Raw genomic sequence first — 20,533 nt, 5'->3', positions numbered from 1 at the left:
GTCAGTTTTTTTTCAGTAAGCTATCTTGAGTAGTGTGGCTAACCTTTATTGGCATGTCTGGTGCATTTATTATCACAAACCAACAAAACTAGCTATCACTGATGTTTAAAATAGGGGATAACAACAGCTATCCCAGCTAACATTCACCTTTCCATGTGAGGCATCAAAAATATCATAGAAGTGTGTGTAATGTGTGTAGTGTATGTAATGGCACAACATCACTTTGGACAAAAATTCTGAAATGTCAATCCTATGATAAAGACATACCCCAAGTCTTACCTTTCTCAGGTAGTCCTTGCTTCCAACCAGCCACTAAACAACCTTCCTGTGTAATATCATGAATATCTATGAAACTATACATTGTGGAACACTGAAAACACAGTGGTACTGCTTCACTAGTTATTGTTTGTTTGAATATGACATACAGATTGTCTCACAATTTATTCAGATTTATCAGGCCCATCTCTAAACAGTTGTGAAGTAATCAAAAAATTGTCCCCAATATGAGTATAAACACTGTTGTGGAGAATTCATGCTGTGATGTTCAAAGGCTGGGTTGACTGGCCACTACCATCTTCCTTCAGTCATGGTATAACTCCAACTACTGGACATTTTTCTCCTTGGTGTCCACTGACTTTTTTTTATCAGGGTGCTTTGATGTGACACTTTGTTGGCCTTCTTTCTAACATCAGGTCAGAAGTGAGGATAACCACTGATGATTACACAATGTTCAATTCCATTCCCAGCACTTCAGCAAATGAAGTTTACACTTGGAAAGATGATGGCAAATATAATTCCTGTCACAAAAATGCCAAGCAATGACTACCTTGCAGCAAGAGAGGGACCAATCACCTACCCATGATCTTCAATAGCATTACCAGTACTGGGATCTCCACCATTAACATTCCTGGATCACCACTAACCAAATGTGAGCTGGAGCAAACACATCTATATCTATCTATATATCTATATATATAAATAATCTTGTTATCTTCTGGTTTGCATAGTTATTCTATTTGTGCAAAATGGTACACGATACTCACCATTCTCCTGTGCTGCAAGTGCAACAAGTTATGTTCTGATCGATTGTATATTTTAAGAGTTATTAACGTTTAAAAATCTTTAAAACTGTGCATGCGCAGATTGGTCTCCTCTCCTGTCAGTCACTGCAACGCAGACTGGTCTCCTCTCCTGTCAGTCACGGCCAGGACGGCAACGCCCCTTCCTGCACCATCGCCGCAATGATTGGCTGCGTCCGCTGTCAGTCACCCGGCGCTGAGCCTGGCTCTGAGGCCGACTGCTGCAACCTCGAGATCCTGGGGAGGTGAGGAGGGAGACTGGGGGGATTTAGGGAGCGAGAGGGGGGAAAGTGGTGGAGGTGAGGAATGTGAGTGGGGGTTTAGGGGGAAATAGAGGGAGAGGAGAGCAGTGGGGACGAGAGGAGGGATGGGAGGGGGGTGATAGGGGAGGTGAGGAATGGGAAGGTGGGGGATAGAGGGATAGGAGGAGGGTAGGGAGGGGAGAGGAGTTATGGAGAGACGGAGTGACTGATGGTAGTGCAAAGGAGAAGGAGGGGAAGGTGAGGGGAGGAGGAGGGGAGAAAGATCCTTGTAACATGCATTTCCTGGGATTTCAGTAGTCACCTTATATCAGATCAAAAGAATCAAAGTATGAGGCAGATTTTTCCCTTTATTGTTCATTATACTTACCTCTTGAAATACGTCCATTGACTATACTGAAATAGCTTCATGCTCCCATTATTTACCGCCAACAAAGTAATAATAATAATGATAATAAATTTTATTTATGGGCGCCTTTCAAGAGTCTCAAGGACACCTTACAAAAATTTAGCAGGTAGAGGAAAAACATGTAAGGTGAATGAAATAAATAGTAGAGACATGACTAGTACACAAAGTAAAGACAGAATACAATTCAAAACACAATATGAGGCAATTAATGCACAGATGAAAAGGGAGGGGGACGTGGGGCTAAGGATAGGCAGAGGTGAAGAGATGGGTCTTGAGGCGGGACTGGAAGATGGTGAGGGACACGGAATTGCGGATCAGTTGGGGGAGGGAGTTCCAGAGCCTGGGAGCTGCCCTGGAGAAGGCTCTGTCCCCAAAACTGCGGAGGTTGGACTTGTGGATGGAGAGGAGACCGCCTGATGTGGATCTGAGGGACCGTGAGGGTTGGTAGGGGGAGAGGAGGTCAGTGAGATATGGGGGGGCCAGATGGTGGAGGGCTTTGTAGGTGAGGATCAGGATTTTGTAGGTAATCCGGTGGGAGATGGGAAGCCAGTGAAGTTGTTTGAGGACTGGAGTGATGTGATGCCAGGATTTGGTGTGGGTGATGAGTCGGGCGCTGCGTTCTGGACCAGTTGGAGTCGGTTGATGTAGGTGGAGCTGATGCCAAGGAGAAGTGAGTTGCAATAGTCCAGTCGGGAGGAGATGAAGGCATGGATGAGTCTTTCAGCAGCGGGAGGTGTGAGAGAGGGTCTGAGTTTGGCGATGTTGCGGAGATGAAAGAAGGAGGTTTTAATGACATGGCGGATGTGAGGCTCAAGGGAGAGGGTGGAATCAAAGATCACGCCAAGGTTGCGGGCCTTGGGAGATGGGAGACAGTGGTTCCGTCGATGGTGAGAGTGGGGTTATTGATTTTGCTGAGTGTGGCTTTGGAGCCTATGAGGAGGAATTCTGTCTTATCGCTGTTGAGTTTGAGGAAGTTATGTTGCATCCAGGTTTTTATAGCTGACAAACAGGAGTTGATATGGGAGAGGGGGGTGGGGGGTGTGGGGGGATTTGGTGCCGAGGTAGATCTGGGTGTCATCGGCGTAACAGTGGAAGTCCAGGTTGAAGTGGCGGAGTATCTGACCAAGGGGGAGGATGTAGATGATGAAGAGGAGGGGGCCGAGTACGGAGCCTTGGGGAACGCCTTGAGTGACTGTGGCTGTAGCAGAGGTGTGGTTGTGGAGAGAGATGAAGTGGGATCTGTTGGAAAGGTAGGAACGGAGCCAGCTGAGTGCAGAGCATTCAATGCCGAGGTCTTTGAGTCTGGTGAGCAGGATGTTGTGGTTCACTGTATCGAAGGCTGCACTCAGGTCGAGTAATCTTGAGTCATCATTGTACAGCAGGAAATATGGCTACCATTTTATGCATAACATTCTCTTACAAATAGAGATGTGATAACAACCAGACAGCATATTTCCCTGAAATTAATTAAAAGATAAATAATAGCCTGGACACTGAACATAGCCTCTTTCTTCTTCTAAGTAAGTCATCAGAGAGCAGAATGGCAGCTAATTAAAGCCTGGAGCAATAGGATGAACTGATGTAGGGTTCCAAATAAGCAGCCTGCATTAGGCTGGAACACTTGCCATAATCAAATTGAGGAATTTTGAGAGACCTTCTGCCAGCACATTATGGAGCATTGTTACCACAAGTCTTGCTTTGTACAACTGACTAGACATGAAGTTTATTATCTGCACCCAATTCTTTCTGCACTTCCCATTAAGAAAGATCTTTTCCAGAACTACATCATTACATACTCATGACTGGAGCCTGTGGCCAATGGTGTGCCACAGAAATCGAGTTCAAGTTCAAGTTCACATTTATTGTCACATGCACCAATTAAGGGACAGTGATATTTGAGTTATCATACAGCCATACAAGTTAAAAAAAAACGCAATACACAATAATTTTAACATAAACATCCACCACAGTGGAATCAACATTCCTCACTGTGATGGAAGGCAATAAAGTTCAGTCATCTTCTTCCTTTGTTCATCCGTGGTGGTCGGAGCCTTGAACGCTCAGCACTGCCTCTGCCGACAGCCCGATGTTAAAGCCCTCTTGTCGGGATGATGGAGACTCCGGCGTCAAGACGGAACGGAAACACCCCGCAGCATGGATCTCCCGAGTCGGCCTTTTCTTACCGGAGACCGTAGCCTCACAAGTCCCGCGGTCCGAGCACTTCCACAGCGATCCCCGGCAAAGGATCCCAAGCTCCGCGATGGTAAATCCATGCCGCGCTTGCAGCTTGAAGCTCCAGGCCGGTCTCCAGGAAAGGCCGCACCAATCCAGTTGTTAGGCCGTGGATATGGGACGGAGACGTGACACGGAGAAAGATCACATCTCCGTCAAGGTAAGTGACTGAAAACGGTTTCCCCCTATGTCGTCCCCCCTCGCCCCCCACAGAACAACATACAGAGAAACATTAAAACATACATTTTAGACACACTAAAAATACCAAAAAAGGCAAAATAACACATAGGCTGCTGCGAGGCTGCCATCTCAGATGAGATTATAGTTGGCACTAGACTAAGTGGGACCCGTTGGGATCCAGTCACATGGGAGGCCTGGTCCACCAACGCAACCCATCCCCAAGCCAGAAAGGAACAGAAAATCTCCTAGGATTTTACCGAAACTGGAGGGATTGAGTTATAAGGAGGAGTGGGATATGCTGGGACTTTATTTTGCCCGGAGTGCAGGCTGAGAGTTAATTTTATAGAGGGGTAAGCTTAAGATAAATGGTCATAGTTCTTTCTCCTAGTGTACGGAAACTAGAGTGCATTGACTTGGGGTGACAGGAAATATATATAAAAGGGACCCGAGGGGAAACTTTTTCAAATCAAATTTGGTGGGTATATGGAATGAGCTGCCAGAGAAAGCTGTAGAGGTGGTACAATTACAATGTTCAAAACATTTTTGGAAAGGTACATGGATAGTTTAGGTGAAGGGGAATACGGGCCAAACGAGCCAATTTGAATTAGTTCTTGTATACAGTGATTTTGGCCGGCATGGACGAGTTGGGCTGAAGGGCAGGTTTAGTGCTGTTTAACTCCATGACTGACTCAATGTTTTATCGAGCGCAGGTACATGTTATAAACAATGGCAGACATAAATATTGGATTCATCCACCTGGTGTTTACCAGAGGTGATCTTGCTTGCTCTTGTAAATTTATGAAGCACAATCAAAAATTGCTGCTAAGTTACTTAAAGGTACAGTTTGCCTGTTCTCTTTCAATAACCAAGACTTTCTGGGCCTTTGTACTTACCTCAGACAGCACCACCTCAGTATGGGCTCGAGTAGTTTGGTCTACCTAGCTACAGCCTGTATAGAAGAGAACAAAAATGTTCCCTTTTGTAGAAACATAGGCAGTTCTTGCTTAATAATTCCTTTGCTACATCTTTCACAGAGCTGTTAACCATACTATTCATCTGCTGAAAGACATCCTAGATTCAATCAAAATCTATAACACGGAATAGGGTCCATACATTTGTGCCAAGAAACTGCTGCACGGTTTAATTATGAGTTGTCTGGAATGAGGCGGTCACCATCTCAGAATAAAGAGTCATCATTCAAAATAGAAATGAGAAGAAATGTCTTTATCCAGTGATTGGTGACTACAAATTACTGTGTAAGAGGCAGTAAAGGCTGACTTGCTGGGAATATTCAAGACAGAGAACAAAAGATTTTGATATACTAATGGGCCTGTCCCACTTAGGTGACTTTTTAAGCGACTGCAGGAGACACTACAATCGCCACATGTTCACGGGTGGTTGCCGAGTAGTCGCCTTCATGGTCGTGAGGAGTTCCCGCATTCTGGGAACTAGTTGCGACCTCATTATGGTCACCGTGAATTTTTCAACATGTTGAAAAATTAGCGGCGACCAGAATGAAGCCGCCATGGAGAATAGCAAGAATTCCCATGCCTTAGGTGGGTCGCCAAGAGCTCCTAGTGGGTTGCCAGGAGGTCGTAGGTTGTAGCCGGTGCTGACCAGTGAATTTCATTGGCTCATTGGGGATAAAAACGTAAGCAGTAGTTTTCAGAACCAAGGATATCCGACCGGTAATGTTAATGTCCGCCGAGTTTCACAGCCGTGTATCTCTGGCTTCTTAAAAGTTGTCTCCACTCCTCCCCCCCCCCCCCCCTCTTCTTCCCCCCTCCCCCCTCTTTTAAAGGACTTACCGTACACTGTGCTTTAGCCGTCTTAATCACAGCGTCAACCTTCCTGTTCATCACAGTGTGTGTCTGTATCACATTGGCTTTGCACCATGTGAAATTCACTCAGCCAGTGCACCCCCCACTTGTCCTGTCCCCTGCCTGCATAATGGGCCGGTGAAGGAAGCAATGTGTGTGTGTGTGTGTGTGTGTGTGTGTGTGTGTGTGTGTGTGTGTGTGTGTGTGTGTGTGTGTGTGTGTGTGTGTGTGTGTGTGTGTGTGTGTGTGTGTGTGTGTGTGTGTGTGTGTGTGTGTGTGTGCGTGCATGTGTGTGTGTGTAAAAAGCTCATTCTAAGCTTCCCCCCAGTCTAGTTTCAGTCAAAAATCACTGAGTCAAGCACTTGCGCGACTAATCTTTATTCTGACAAAACACAATTACAGTTCCCACTACTATACCTAACCACCACGGGTTCAATCCTCGTATCTGCCGGACCAAGCCGTCTTAGCCTTGTTCAAGCAGAGAGACTCCAGAAGGTCACGCAGTGCTGCGCGTTCTCCCAGAAGATCGACACAGGACCTCGTGTGAGTGGCCTTTTATAGGTCCCCGAACCTTGAGGGGCACGAACCACATGAGGGTGGTCTCTATGCAGTCCAATAACAGTTATAGATTAACACAGTATATGATAGACATTTCCCTAACCCAATAATACAGTAACTAATACAGTGTATTTAAATGGAGCTTCTGAAAGGAAGCAAACATCGCAACATTTGCCCAGATATTCAAGAAACCCAGACAAGGCTCAACACTTAATCCAATCAACATCTAGCAAAGTAAAGCTTTGCAACATTATATACAATGTGTATGTCTGGTTTGCATTCATCCAATCCATTCCATGCAATTTGCACCTAATTGTCAGGATCTGCAGATGTTTCATTCTCTTCCTGCAGCACTTACCTAGGCTCTAGACAAACTGGCACCATTCTGCAGCTTGTCATATTTCTGCAGAAGGCACATTTAAATTGACCAAATGGCCCAGCAGCCCAGAAGCCTTTACTTAATTTTAATGTCCTGGCCTCTCCAGTTTGACCAGAATTAACATGTGTGTGTTCCATTCTGACAGTCACCGTTCCAGTTGCCGTTTTTTTAGGCGACTGCCGGCAACTTGACAGTCGCTTGAAAAATCGCCTAAGTGGGACAGGCCCATAACGGAATCAAAGGATATCGAATTAGTGTAGGAAACTATACCTGCTGTTGGAGATCACCTACGAACTTACTAAATGACATAAGAGACACGACGAGCTAAATTATCTACTGATATTATTTTGTAGAAATACTTTATTAAAATTCTGCATATGATAAATCTTAATCCTGTTTCTATTGGTTATTAAAGCACAAATTGACTTAAAGAAGTCATTGTCAGAAATGTCAAATCCTGCCCTACAGACTGGCTAGATGGCAGGTTGATTACAAAGAAACAACGTGTGAAATCTCCAGCAGCCATACAACAGATCTGTTATCAGCTTGAATCCCAGTCTGGCTTCCACTTGCACCAAAATTGCTTTGTATATATTGGGGATGTCATGCACTGTTATCCCTGTCCAGTAACCTTATTGCGCCTGTTATTTCCAAGATAATTGCTAATTTAGAAAAGAGTGTACTAAATTATCTGCTTCATTCATTGTGCACTTGATGTACTGCTACTGCTATTACTCATACAAGTAGCTGCTACTTCACTGAGTCTCTGGTGGCAAAGAGGTCACCACAATCGGGATTGCTTTTTAGTGCTTTGGTTGCATGTGGCAAAATAAAATGAGCTGGGGCAGAGATTGTTTCAGGTGATATAGATCATAAATCACTATAGAAGCTAGACACAAAATGCTGGAGTAACTCAGCAGGACAAGCGGCATCTCTGGAGAGAAGGAATGGGTGCTTGTCCCGCTGAGTCACTCCAGAATTTTGTGTCTACCTTCGATTTAAGCCAGCATTGGCAGTTCTTTCCTACGCATAAAACAGTATAGCATGGGTATAGGCTTTTCAACCCCATGGTTTTTGAGCCAATTATGATGCCAAATTAAACTAACCCCATCTGCCTGTATTGGGATCCATATCCCTTCATTCCCTGCATGTGGCCTCTTAAACACTATTATTGTATCTGCTTCCACCATCTTCACTGGCAGCAAATTCCAAACTTACCACTCTCTGTGTAAAAAACACCTGCCTCGCAAATCTCCTTTAGTCCCCCCCCCCACCACCCCCCCCCCCCCCCCCCCCCCCCCCCCCCTATTATTACCTTAATCCTATATCAATAGACAATAGACAATTATCCTCTAGAATTTAATATTTACATCCTGGGAAAAAATACATTATCTACCCTATCTATGTAGGAAGGAACTGCAGTTGCTGGTTTAAACCGAAGATAGACACAAAATGCTGGACTAACTCAGGGGGACAGGCGGCATCTCTGGAGAGAAGGAATGGGTGACGTTTCGGGTCGAGACGCTGGGAGGTGTTTAACTCTTTATCTCCTCCTACCATTCCCACACTGATCTTTCTGTCCTGGGCCTCCATTGTCAGAGTGAGGCCCAGCACCTCATATTTCGATTGGGCAGTTTACACCCCAGCATAATGAACATTGATTCCTCTAACTTCAAGTAACCCTTGCTTTCACTCTCTCTCCATTCCTCCCCCTTCCCAGTTATCTGACCAGTCTTACTGTCTCCGACTACATTTTATCTCTGTTTGCTTAGTGGTTACCTTCTCCCAGTTAGCAATGATCTATTCTACATTTTCCTTGATCTCCATTCCCTTTCTCCTGTTTTCAAAACTTACACTTCATTACCTATGTATCTCCCTCTCCCCTGATATTGGTCTGAACAAGGGTCAGGACCCGAAACAACACCCATTCCTTCTCTCCAGAGATGCTGCCTGACCCGCTCAGTTACTCCAGCATTTTGTCTATCTACCCTATCAATGCCTCTCATAATTTTATAAACTTCCATCAGGTGCTCCCTCATCAACACTCCAGAGAAAACAATTCACGGTGGTCACGGTGGCGCAGCGGTAGAGTTGCTGCCTTACAGCAAAATGCAGTGCCAGAGACCCAGGTTCGATCCCGACTACGGGTGCTGTCTGTATGGAATTTGTACGTTCTCCCCGTGATCTGCGTGGGTTTTCTCCGAGATCTTCGGTTTCCTCCCACACTCCAAAAACGTACAGGTTTGTAGGTTCATTGGCTTGATTAATCGGCTTGATAAAAATGTAAAATTGTCCAAGTTGGCGATATGCAGAGTACTGCCCTGCCGACTACAAAATTCAGAAGGTTCAGAAGATTCAAGTTTGTTCAACCTTTCCTTATCGCTAATAAGCATTTGGATCCAGGCAACACCATTATAAACCTCTTCTGCATCCTCACCTAAGCCTCCACATCCTTCCAGCAATGTGGCAACCAGAACTGCACATTATACATCAAATGTTACCTAACCAAACTACTCCAAATGTAACTGATGAAGGCAAGCACGCTGTATGCCTTCTTTACCAATCTATGTCATCATTTTCAGCAGCTATGGACTTGGACCCCAAGATTCCTCTGTAACAGCAATGATCCTAATGGTCCTGCTATTTACTGTATACTTTCCCATTAGATTTGATCTCCCAAAATGCCACACCTCATACTTGTCCAGATTAAACTCCATTCGGCATTTTCCCATCCATATTTCCCTAAATAAACACCTAAATGAATAAAGTAACAGCAGAGGCCGCAGCACTGATACCTGAGACACTCCACTCACCAAATACCTCCAGTCAACAAAACACACCTTCACCACTACCCTCAGTCTTTTATGGCAAGGTTTTGCACCCAGAGAGTTGTGAATTTGTGGAATTCCCTGCCACAGAGGGCTGTGGAGGCCAAATCACTGGATGGATTTTAAGAGCGAGTTAGATAGATCTATGTTAATAAGGGGTAAGGCATTTAGTACGGAGATGAGGAAACACATTTTCATGCAGAGAGTTGTGAGTCTGTGGAATTCTCTGCCTCAGAGGGCGGTGGAGGCCGGTTCTCCAAATGCTTTCAAGAGAGAGCTAGACAGAGCTCTTAAAGATAACGGAGTCGGGGGATATGGGGATAAACCAGGTTCGGGATACTGATTGTGGATGATCAGCCATGATCACATTGAATGGCGGTGCTGGCTCGAGGGGCCGAATGGCCTACTCCTGCACCTAATGTCTATTGTCAATTTTCCCTGAGAGGTTTCCAGAATGATATACATATTTGGGAAGGGGCTAGCCACAAGGGACTCCTGCACTACCTGCCTGCCCCTCTTGGTGTTCAGCCATCTATCTGACTGTACCTTTAGTGTGATTACCTCCCTCAAACTACTATCTATGACTTTTTCTGTCTCCTGTATGCTCTTCAGTAAGCCCAACCGCTGTTCCAACCAATCCAAGCAATCTGAGAAGAGCTGCAGCTGGACACACTTCCTGCAGAAATAGTTCTTAGGGAAACTTGTCTTCTTACTGATCTCCCAATGGTAAAAATGATACCATACAAAGTTGTTCAGCCATTGTACCGATAGGTTTTCATGCTGCGATGATGCTTTAGCAAGGCCAGAGTGGAGATATGATCATCCCTCTGAAAATTAATCTTGATGTCCACACATTGATTTACTCCTGTAAAAGAAAATGTGGCACCATACTGCGGTTACATTTTGCCAGCAGCCAGGATCAAATATAAGTTTTGAACTTATTTGGATAAAAGAAACAGCACACATCACTACTGTAACTGACAAGCTGCTAGTCCATTTAAATGCTTTCATTTCATTTCTGCCATCGGAAAAAAAGTCACAGGGGTCTGAAAAAGGTGACATCTAGGTTCAGGAACAGCTTCTTACCAACACAACACTACGAACTGCAACTAAACTCTGAACTACAAACTGTCTTGATTGCATTAGGAACTTTGGGCTTTGTTTTGCACCGCATTTGTTTTTTTATATATTTAACTTTTTAGGGTTTATTATGTTATCAGTTGAGTACTGTGTTTAAAAAAAAACCTGTTTTATTGTTGCAAGTAAGAATGTCATTGTTCTGTTTCAGTACAAATGACAATAAAACACTTTTGAAGACTTGATTTTTAAGTAACCTCCCTACTTTTTTTTGGAGAAAATATACTGTTTTTACAATTGTTCAATTGTTTCTGTAGCCCAAGCTCTTTAAACAGACTGTTTTCTGAGTAAATTGACTTAATTTGCTTTGCTGCAAGTCACATAACTGCTCACCCCCCCCCCCCCCCCCCCCCCCCCCCACCCCACCCAAAATAATTTCTCACCATCACCATCAGACTACATCTCATTGACTGAAGCAGTGCTGTCAATAACCCCTGTGTCGATACATCAACGTGCAATACTTCCAAAGCCTTCAGGGATGTGGTTAAAGACAGTAATATGCTACTGCACAGTCATGATCTATCAAAGAAGCCATGGTCCTTAATGGTTATGCTTCATATATCCTTAATGCTAGCAGAGGGAGTATCAATAAAATCAGTCTTCAGGTATAAATAGAAAATTCATGCTTTATTCACAGGGCCAAATTTTCAATCTCCTTTTCCCATTGACCATAGAAACATAGAAACATAGAAACATAGAAATTAGGTGCAGGAGTAGGCCATTCGGCCCTTCGAGCCTGCACCGCCATTCAATATGATCATGGCTGATCATCCAACTCAGTATCCCGTACCTGCCTTCTCTCCATACCCTCTGATCCCCTTAGCCACAAGGGCCACATCTAACTCCCTCTTAAATATAGCCAATGAACTGGCCTCGACTACCTTCTGTGGCAGGGAGTTCCAGAGATTCACTACTCTCTGTGTGAAAAAAGTTCTCCTCATCTCGGTTTTAAAGGATTTCCCCCTTATCCTTAAGCTGTGACCCCTTGTCCTGGACTTCCCCAACATCGGGAGCAATCTTCCTGCATCTAGCCTGTCCAACCCCTTAAGAATTTTGTAAGTTTCTATAAGATCCCCTCTCAATCTCCTAAATTCTAGAGAGTATAAACCAAGTCTATCCAGTCTTTCTTCATAAGACAGTCCTGACATCCCAGGAATCAGTCTGGTGAACCTTCTCTGCACTCCCTCTATGGCAATAATGTCCTTCCTCAGACCATCATGACAAAGTTACTATATTTCACCAAACTGATGACTTTTCTAAAATTCAGAGGTAGCTGACAACTCACTTGCAGCTTTCCAATCCCACTGCTATGATGCATCAATGTACAACTGATTCTTACCATATTACACAAAAACTGCAGAACAGAACTTGGCTGTTAGCCCACCAATCCATGTCAGTGTTTGGACTGCACACAAGTCTAGTCTAATTTAATTTCTTCCTCCTACTCCGCTTCCCTGTCTGCACCAACCATCCCCTCCACAGCAGATTCTAGACTTTCGCCGCTCTGAAAATAAAGTAGTTAGCAGGATTTCAATCTCCACATCCACGTTTCATAGTTGACCAAGGTGAAAGTACCTTAAATTATTTACCTCTACGCTTATATAATTAATACTGCTGATCTAACCCCCTGATACTGAGAACAGAAGCCATCTCCTTGCCAGCAAATTTTCTCAGCACATACTAATACATTCCGCCTTTATAGTTGGCACCAACTACTAGCAATTCAACTATTGTGGGCACAATCCCCAAACAAATTGCAAGGCACTTTCACTAACACATACTTCAGTTTTTCACAGGGGAAGTTGACAGAGCACATGCACCTGCGGGCTCAGCAGTTTGAACACAAGAGAACTTATCAATAATGCAGTGCTGCCATCTCTCATGCATTGAGCGTGAGACTCACGCATTTCATCACCGCCTCGACGCAGAGCAATTAGTGCCGTGAAGTCACTATGACATGACGTCTTCAGTTGTCGCCGACATGGTCGTAGCTTGTTGTATCTTGGCGCGGGTGGACTTAAGTTGACTTCGGTTGTTGTAGGTTGTCGTCTGTGTGGTCGTCGGTTGTCCTAGGTTGTCATAGGTGCGGTCATAGATGGACGTCCCAATTCGCAAGGAATTGTGTCACCGGTCGACATAGCTTGTCATAGATTGACGTCAACTAGGTGTCAGCTTGTCGTAGACATGGTCGTAGGGTGGGTCCAGAGTTCACACTCTCAACCCTCACCCAATTTTGGCAGCCCTGAGTAATGCTGCATTTGCCACAGAGTCTGTGGCCAGCTATGATGCAAAAAACAGCGGAAATAATTATATCCCATGACCTAATCTCTACCAGGGGCTCCACTGGATCTCTGTTTATCCTTCCAAAAATTCTTAAAGTTGGTTACAACAAGACCTTTCTTTCAAAATTCTATGCACGCCTTTATTATAATTATCTGCCTCAAATACATTTCTTGATTTGTTTATTGAAACAAATTCCCAGGTAGCTTTCATGCCATTGATTTTTAAGATAATTGAATTGTTGTCCCCTGGATTACTTTCTTCATATTTACAATTTTCCCTGACATAGAAGGAGGCCATTTAGCTGATCGAGTCTGGCAAAATATTCCCATCGGTCCCGGTAATACATTTATTTTCCCTGAAATGTATCCTCGCTCACATGCCCAAGAACTGCCCCATGGTACTCCTGCCACTGACAAGCGGGCAATTTACAGTGGCCAATTAATAACTGAAGTGGGAGGAAACCAGAGTGATCCCACGTGATCACTGTTAGAACATACATAATCCAAACGGTTGGCACCCAAGGTCAGGATCGGAAATGGGTCACTGGACCTGCGTGATTAATCACTCTGCCTCACCACTGTGCCATTCATTATTTGTTGAAGAATTAGCTTTTCAGAACTCTTTCAGCACTATTACTTCGTTTAATGGATGCTTGGTTAATTAACAGAATTTAAATCCATGATTAGAATTAAACTCATGTTTCTGGGCCTTTGAGGAATGAACCAGTAACTAAACTATGAGTAGTTGATTATCTGTCTAAATAGCACCAGTGAAGGATTCTTAATGCTATTGAATGTGTGATCAGTTGTGGGAGGTTAAGTAGGTTGAAGTGGGAAGCTCCAAAGTGGCAGTGCTGAATTCAATTAAATCTTGCATGCAAGCTGGTTAAAAAAAAGGTAAAGATAGAATCGGACTTAAAGATGAAGCACGTAATTGGGCAATGATGGGTGGCAGGTTGGAAGGTTGGCACAACACAAAAATATTAATGACTAAGAGATTAATAAAGAAGGAACAATTACAGCATGAAATAAAACAGGGTAGAAATGTAGAAGCAGTGATTAGGATATTTTATAGTTATTTAGAAAAGGAAAGCATTAACATTGAGTGAGCATCGGTCCCATAAAAAGTGAGTCTGGGAAATTAATAATGCGAAGAAAAGGACATGGCAGATGGATTAAACAGGTAATGAAAAGCGAAGAACTACAAATGCTGCCAGATAGGTGAGAATGGGAGTAGGATGGAGAATTTAAGTGGCAGTGAATTAAAGAGATCACACTGTGAACACCAAATGCAGTATACTAGATTGGAAGAATTGGTCTCCTCTACATTGGGGAATGCAAATACAGAGTAGATGAATGCTTTGATTATATGACTCGGTTTTCTGTTGCTTGCCATGTTAGCTCTCCATTCCAGATTTCACTCTGACCTCTCTGTCTGTTAGTATTTTTAGGCAAATGTAGATAGATAGAAATGCAGAGCTGAGTATTACAATCAGATGAACCATGATCCTGCTGGATGGGTCAAGTGGCCAGCTGCTGCTCCTAATTCATGTAATTTTTCCTGTATTATGATTTGCAATCTGCAGCTAAAGTTAGTTGCATATTTTCAACTCCCTTTAGCAGTGTGGTATCTGGGGCACTTCATGTCAGATCTCTGCACATATACAACAGATACCATGTTGTTACCTTAAGGGTGCTCATAGGTCACAGACAGGGGCTACTGAGAATAATGAACACAATCAACAACCAAGCCCCCAAAACAGTTTATATTTGGAATTCCCAACTCTCCACAATGCTTCATGAACAGCGATGATCCTTAATGGACTTTGCAGGACTTTTCTTCCTCTTGACTGTAGTATTACAGCTGCCTTCCATTGCATTTTGTCCCCTTAGCATCGAATCCTGACCCTTGCCATGTATCTCCTCAAATATCCTCATAAAATGCATCAATCCTCCAACTGTTCTTGCCTCGAAACATTCAATACATTTGGTTAAACCAGGTCTCTTTTAAAATTCAATGTTGAATTTTTGAACATTGCAAAAGAAATAAAGCTTTATTTTTTATGTTTTGCCTCCTTTCTACTGTCATTTATTTGCCCAAGCTCCACATTTTGTTACCCACAGATGTTTTTACTGCCTCTTTTCACCTATTCCATCATCCCTTTCATACCTCTTCCCTTTAGTTCTCTCCTCGCAATTCCCCTGTATTTTGAAATGTCATAGATCCAAACAGCACGGGAACAGGCCCTTTGGCCCAATTCACCCATGCCGACCAAGATGCCCCATCTAAGTTTGTCCCATTTGCCCACATTTGGCTCATATCCCTCTATCTGTCCAAACTTCTTTTAAATGCTATTATAGTACCTGTCTCAACTACCTCCTCCAGCAGTTCGTATCATATACTTCACCAGCCTCTGAATGAAAAGGTTGCCCATCAGGTTCCTATCAAATCTTGCCCCTCTCACTTTAACCCCCTACCCTGGATAAAAGCCTCTGTGCATTTATCCTATCTATTCCCATCATGATTTTATAAACTTCTATAAGATCACCCCTCAGCCTCCTGTGCATCAAGGAATAAAGTCCTAGTCTGCCTAAACTTTACCTATAGCTCGGCCCCTTGAATTCTAGCAAAATCCTTGTAAATTTTCACTCTACACTCTTTGCAGCTTCGTGGCATACTATCAATAGCAGGGCGACCAAAACTAAGCACAATACCCCAAATATGGCCTCACCGATGTCTTGCACAACTGTAACATTACATCCCAACTTCTATACTCAATAGCTTGACTAATGTAGGCCAATGTAGGAAAAGCTGCTTTTACCACGCTATCTACCTGTGACACCACTTTCAGGGAACAATATGCCTGTATATAGTGTGGCTAGTGAGTAGGTTTATTTTCCCTTGCAGATATCCTCTAGAGGTTGGATAATCTGTTCGAATTGTAAATTTCCTTTTACAAAATAAGGTGATAAATTTCATCACTAAATTTGTAATAAATTATAAATTTTCACATGAAAGATTAGTGACCTCTTTCACTGTTCACAAATTGCTGCCCTGACATACACTTCCTGTTTAATTTCAAGTTTTCTTACTATATTTTTTGATCGTGATAAGGAGGAAAATACAAGGCCGTAAAAGGGACAGTTATCACTGATATGGAGGCAACAATGGAATTAAAGATCTTAGATGATTTCTAGGGCACATCAAATACATCAATTCCTTTGTTCCTTACATATCAGAGCAAACAACAAACCCATGGGAGCTTCTGAAAGAAGATGCAGAATATCAGTGCTCACAATAGCATATATCAAGTTTCAACAAACACAAGTAAATGGTGTCATAATACACCAAAAATTGTCCTTTGATAGTTGGATATGTCAGTTGAAGGCCTGGGATTAGCTCCAAAGCAAGTTGGCAAGCCATTAGCATTTGCAATTTCAGTAATCATATTGCCAGAAGCAAGACATGCCAACATAGAAAGTGAACTATAGCAGTTGTGCATGGATGTGAGACATTCACCTCCTTACTTTGTAGGAGGAAATGTGCAATAGAAACTGATTACCCAACCCCCAGAGGAAATCTACAGGTCTACAGGGGGGGGGGCTGGCAAGGCTATAAAGATTCACCTTATCTTAAGAGAAATGAAATATCAAAGAAAGTAATGTTTGCAGCAGATGCACTGACTCCACTTTCACCACAGGAGTGCCCAAGATGCGAGATCTGAGTGAGAATGCAATAATCTGTCTCAATTACTCCCATCCGGTGGCATTTACATCCACCATAATGAAGTGCTTTGATAGAAAGCTTCTGGTGCAAATCAACTCCTGCCTTAGAAATTAGCGGTATAAACATTGACTTCTCCAATTTCTGGTAGTCCTTGCTTTCTCCTTCCTTCCCCTCCCCTTCGCAGCTCTCCCACAGCCTACTGTCTCCGCCTCTTCCTTTCTTCCCCCCCCCCCCCCCCCCACATCAGTCTGAAGAAAGGTCTCGACCCGAAATGTCACCTATTCCTTCGCTCCATAGATGCTGCCTCACCCGCTGAGTTTCTTCAGCATTTTTGTCTACCTTAGAAATGATCTACTTCAGTTTGCCTAACACCACAACAGGTCAACAGCAGACGCTATCACTGGCCCTCCACTCTAGTTTGGAACATCTGGATAACAGGGACACACACATCAGGCAGTTAGAAACAAGGAACTGCAGATGCTGGTATACAAAAAAATACACAAATTCTGGAGTAACAACATATCAGGCCGCATCTCTGGAGAACACAGATAAGTGATGTTTTGGGTCAGGACCTTTCTTCAGACTGATTGTGGAAGATATACCATCTTCACTACACTAGACTGCATCGGGGTTGCCTCCTGCACCTGTGTGTCATTGACTTCATTAACTTAACTAGCTTCCACCCTGCCCTCAAATTCACTTGGGCTATTTCTGACACCTCTCTCACCTTTTTTGATCTCTGTATCTCCATCACAGGAGAGAGACTATCAACTGATGGCTATTAAAACAACCACCGATTCCCCCAGTTAGTATTTTGAAACAAGGAACTGCAGATGCTGGTTTACAGAAAAAGACACAAAGTGCGGGAGTAACTAGGTGGGTCAAGCAGCATTTTTGCATGCTTAGCCCCCTGCTCTAAACTCTTCACACCCATGACTGGCTGGTTAAGCACAGCTCTGTTGTATCTTATAAATTCACAAACGACAGCACTGTGGTTGGTCAAACACCAGTAGTGATGAGTCACCAGAAAGGTTGAGTGGAGAGACAGCATACCAGTTTTTATTGCTGGGTGGTAATGGTGGAGAGAGTTAGCAACCTCAAATACCTGGTGTTAACATCTTGGATGACCTGTCCTAGTCTCAGTACAAAGATGCAATGATGAAGAAAGGTCACCTGCACCTCAATTTTCTTTTAAGTTTAAAGAGATGCTACCAACAGCCAGGAGATATCGAAGAATGAATGTCTACACCACCAAGTTCAGGAACAGCTACTGCCCTACAACTATGAGGTTCTTGAACCAACCTGCACAACCCTTATGCCCCTGTCCCACTTAGGAAACCTGAACGGAAACCTCTGGAGACTTTGTGCCCCACCCAAGGTTTCCGTGCGGTTCCCGGAGGTTCTTGGAGATTTTTGTCAGTCTCCCTACCTGCTTCCACTACCTGCAACCTCTGGCAACCACCTGCAACCTCCGGGAACCACACGGAAACCTTGGGTGGGGCGCAAAGTCTCCAGACGTTTCCGTTCAGGTTTCCTAAGTGGGACAGAGGCATTAGGACCCATTTCTTAGGACTTGTTTTCTTTTCCAATTATATTTTTGTATGAATGTCTAGTTTTTTTATCCCTGTCTTTCTTTTTGAATTTTGTATAATACATTTAGGTTTAATTCATTTTCATGTGCTTACCCGAATCTATGTGCCTGCGATACTGCAGCAAGTACATTTTTTCATTGTACCTGTACCTCACTGTTCTTGTGCAAATGAAAATAAACTTGAACTTGAAGGTACAACACCCAGTGAGTATAATACCTTACAGGAGTAACGTCCCATCGTTTGGAAAATCTTCCAGCCCAGCACTGGCAAAATCCTGAGAGTGCCAGCTTATCAGACCTTTACAATACATCCTCCCCAAACCCAAGAAGAGGTAATGCAATTACCTGAATTATGCATAAATAAACAGAAACCAGATGTCATGTAATAAATATGGAATGGAGTATTCAGCATACACATGGCATGATGCCCGAAGAATGAACACAGAACCTCGTTTGGAAATCTAATCAACAAACAACCTTCTGGAAAACACAGATGTAATATCCTGCTTTATGATTCCAAACCTATTGCATCCCAAAGCTCTGCATTTTCTGATTTCCTCTTTCCATAACATAACTTCCTTTAGTTTTATAACCACCAATCTATTCCCTCCCGTCCCATCAGTGGCCAGTCCCTCCACTACCTTCCCTTCCTCCAATTCTTTGCTCCCTCCCATGCCTATTCCCCTTACCCTTGACTCTCCCCTACCCCGCTTTGTCCACCCCTCTCCCCTAGTTCTTTATTGACCACCTTTGCACTAAATTTAAGTGGAAGTAGTGGAGGGTGTGGCAAGGAATGGTTGTTGGTTGAAGAACTCAATGAGGTTACGAAGACATTGAAGGAATTTTGAAATTTAAAAAGGATGCCTTAGTATGTTGGGGGGGGGGGGTGGATTTAGATCATTAATACAAATTAGGATCAGGAGCGATATCAGCACCAATTCCTATGCCGCTCAGTATGGACTCATACATGACATATCAGCCCCTTGCTCTGATATTCGACTGCCATCCTAGTAATTTATTTATTTCAGTCAGTTTCCTATCCATTTCACCTTGAGTTCTCATTGCTTTGTGCTTATATGTGTAAGCTGTTTTTCTCATGGAACTTCGCTAAAGGCTTTCTGGAAGTTCAAGTAACCGACCTCGACAAAAATACAGTATGTTCCCTTGATATCCTCAGCTCACAAAAATTATGTTAGATCATCACCGTCCGAAACCATGAGAATGATGCTACATTTGTACACTTATCCTCCGTGGTTTCTAATAATTAATTTAATCATTTTGCTGGACACTTGAATAAAGCTAATAGATCTTGGGTTTCCAGGTTTTCATTGAGTCCTGCCTGAGAAATACCTGCAACGTATGCCAATGATATTATAAATTCTGATGTAATATCACTTAGCTATCTGTAAACTCTGTTAATCCATAATGTGCAGAAAAGAATACGAAGCTAGGAACCGGAGTAGACCAGTCAGCCTCTTGAGCCTGATACACAATGCAATTAGATTGTGACTGATCTGTACCTCAACACTACTTATACAGTATGTTCCCTTGATATCCTCAGCTCACAAAAATCTATTGATCTCAGTCCTGAAAGCTGCGATAGCTTCCACTATACAATTTCCTTGTGAAATGATGCACCTAAATTCACAAACGATCCTCATATCCCCAATAGACTATCCACAGCATCGTTGATCACATCATGTAAATACCCCACTGTTTAAATTATGTTTTAGTGGTGACTTTCTTCACTTATTTTTTTCTCTTTCTAGCTCACATTTGTTATTTGCACCTCAGGTAACTGGACACACCCAGCTAAACAAGGATAACCACCCCCACCCCCACTTCTTTCCCCACCACCCTTTCTTTCTTGCCTCCCTCCACTGCCCTGTGCCCCACCTGAACCTGTACCTATTTCTCCCCTCCCCCTCTCTTTCCACTTGCATTCTTTCCTCTAGATTCACAATTCACAGCCCGTCACTCTTTTTGTCACACACCTCCTGTCTTTTGCTCTGGCCTTTGTCCAAATACCCTATCAAAATCCCCTTGTCACT

The sequence above is a fragment of the Amblyraja radiata genome, chromosome 28, assembly GCF_010909765.2.
Source record: "Amblyraja radiata isolate CabotCenter1 chromosome 28, sAmbRad1.1.pri, whole genome shotgun sequence".
Lineage (NCBI taxonomy): Eukaryota > Metazoa > Chordata > Chondrichthyes > Rajiformes > Rajidae > Amblyraja > Amblyraja radiata.
Note: the sequence above shows the minus strand (reverse complement) of the source record.